Source organism: Penaeus vannamei, chromosome 10 (genome assembly GCF_042767895.1).
Source record: "Penaeus vannamei isolate JL-2024 chromosome 10, ASM4276789v1, whole genome shotgun sequence".
Taxonomy (NCBI): domain Eukaryota; kingdom Metazoa; phylum Arthropoda; class Malacostraca; order Decapoda; family Penaeidae; genus Penaeus; species Penaeus vannamei.
The window spans coordinates 36,036,448-36,038,947 of NC_091558.1; the positions used below are offsets into that span (position 1 = coordinate 36,036,448).

The 2,500-nt window shown below is 39.4% G+C and overlaps 1 protein-coding gene across 4 annotated transcripts in view; it reads left to right on the top strand.

Moving 5' to 3' along the window:
- LOC113803405 (microtubule-associated protein 1B-like) overlaps positions 1-2,500 on the top strand; it is an 81,663-nt gene that overhangs the window by 49,064 nt on the left and 30,099 nt on the right. The window contains exon 1 of one of the 4 annotated variants that reach the window (XM_070126564.1): positions 183-229. The exons of the other annotated variants lie outside the window; for them this stretch is intronic. The gene's annotated coding sequence lies outside the window, so the exon portion shown is untranslated. Of the gene's footprint in view, positions 1-182; positions 230-2,500 lie in introns of those variants that run through there. 4 annotated transcript variants of the gene reach the window in all.

Below are 2,500 nucleotides of genomic sequence, written 5' to 3' on the forward strand. Positions count from 1 at the left end.
CGTTGCAGCCGTATACGGGGTGGGAGGTGGCCGAATGTTTTACCAGTAGGCTCGGGTGTCGGATGAGCCAGAATCCCTTATCAAAATAAGAAAAAGGCCCTATCACACGCATTTTTTCCGTCATTTTTTTGCGTGTCCGAATGAACTCCATATGAAAATCATGTAAACAAACATGGCGCTATCGGAGGGAGGTCCCGGGAATCACACGAACATTCTCATACATATTACGGTATTTTAAAGAAATGTGATGATGTATATTGTATATACGAATGTTCTAAAATATTAGCTTATGTTTACATTCACTCCTAATTCAAAAATAGCACAAGATCAACACGGAAATTAGTCAGACGGAAACGGTCGTAACCGTCTTGGTCTGTGAGGCGTTCCGTTTGTAGACGATCCTTGCGGAGAAAGACATTGACGGAAAAAGTGCTAGTGTGATAGGGCCTTTATAACCAAAGAAAAAAAGCCTTACCATCAAAAACAAAAACAAAGGCAGCAGATCTGATGGCTTAAATATCCCAAAACCAAGCTAATTACGGCGCCATAAAACCCAAACCTGGTGAAACTAAAGCAATAAAAACAAAGGTAAAAGATTACTCAGACTTCCTACTATGAAATATGGGAAAAAAAAGTGTAGCGTACGGGCATGTGTAGTCCTCATAGGCCCCCACCTACCTAGAAAGACGCCTTAAGGTTCAAGGTCCCTCCCCATGAAGGACAGTGGGCATCTCTAAGGTAAAACGGCCCCTTGTTGTCAAATCCCCCAATACCCGCGATATTTTACGGGAAATATGACCTTGAAGGATATCACAGTAAGAAATTCCATGTTCCTGGTTGAGAGAAACATAATTGAATTAGATAGATGAAATAACCATGTAAAGAAGCCAGGGAGAAACGTATGGAATAAGCTAGCATAAGAATAGTAGGCAGTAGGAGAGTGAAATGAAAGGGAAAAAAAACTATAGTAGAAGACGTAAGAGAAAAACGGTCAAGTGGAAGAACAACGATGCTGCATAAGTAATGTGGAAGTATATGAGTTCATTCTTGCACGGTCCAGCTCCTACCTTTAATCAGCACAGTCGCTCAGTACTTCGTTTTTTCTGTCCATTTAGGCTCATAGCTGGAGCTGCCGGCCATGTAGAATCAGCATTTATTAGATACTGATAAGTGCCAGAGGAGGAAAGAAACGCCAGTAGAATAACGAATGTATATTTCTCTGAAAGGTACGAAGGGAGGGAAGCTGTGACACGACGCTTGTGGCGTGTACAGAACATCAAACTTCATGTACAACAAACGATAGAATGGAACGGAATCAAATATGACATTAAAAGGGAGAAAATGTAAAATCATACATAAATCGTTTGCGTAAATACAAACACTGAACTGAGTGTCGGCAAGCGAAACTCCAGAAACACTTGAGTAGATGTACGTTTGAATTCCCACTTCGTAAAGCGGAGAAGGCGGCTGGGGGTTGGCAGCATCATCAAAGAGAGTACACACCATGCACGCAAACACACGCATACACAGACACAACTGACATATACGCGTACACACGTAAGTATCCACATATACTGACGTACCCAAATTGGTTTCAACACATGCATGCTAACCATACGATTACACATATAACTTCTTATACTGTTTATTTATACACATCCACATATGTATGGCGCACGTACAACGGGCGTCACAGAAAGCACACGCAATCCAACACGCACACTCACTCGCAGACATGTACACGCGTCCGAACGCACACACACGCGCAAATACACGTACATTATTACCCCCGCCAGGATTTTGGGTAGCGTTAGTTATTCAGTTTGTTCAATTGTTTGTTTGTTCGACGGTTAGCAAGATAACTATTTTTTTTTTAACAGAGGTGTGTACCCTATTGCCTTGGCGGAGGTATGCGCTCTCTTAGTGCTTAGTTATTAATATTATGATTATGAATGTTATTATTACGATGATTATTAACATAAAGAATTTTTCATATAACGTTACCATACTTATCTTACTAAACGTTGGTACCTTTGTCATATTAGCGAGGTTTTCATTTACCAAGTTATTTGAATGTAGGTCTATTCTATTTGCTGTACCGTTATTTTTTATGTAAATCTTAGCCATGAATATTATAATTCAACTAAACAATATTCTCACCTAACTTAATCAATATCTAAGATTAATTCTATACCCTCCCTTATTCCTAATTATAAATCAATAATCATTTTAATACACAAAATAAAAACACACGAGATGGTACCGACACCCTCACCCCACATTCTACCCGTATCGTTCCATGATTTTACCTGGACATAAAACAATCGTTCCCCTTCCTTTTAATCTTCATAATTTGCCTCTCTTACCCTTCACTTTAATAAATAATCACAATTTTATTCTATTCATTGATACCGCCGGAACTGTCACCTACGGGCAATTCCTTTGTTGTATCCACGGACTATTGAAATAACGAAACAACTAATTAATACTCCCTAGCATT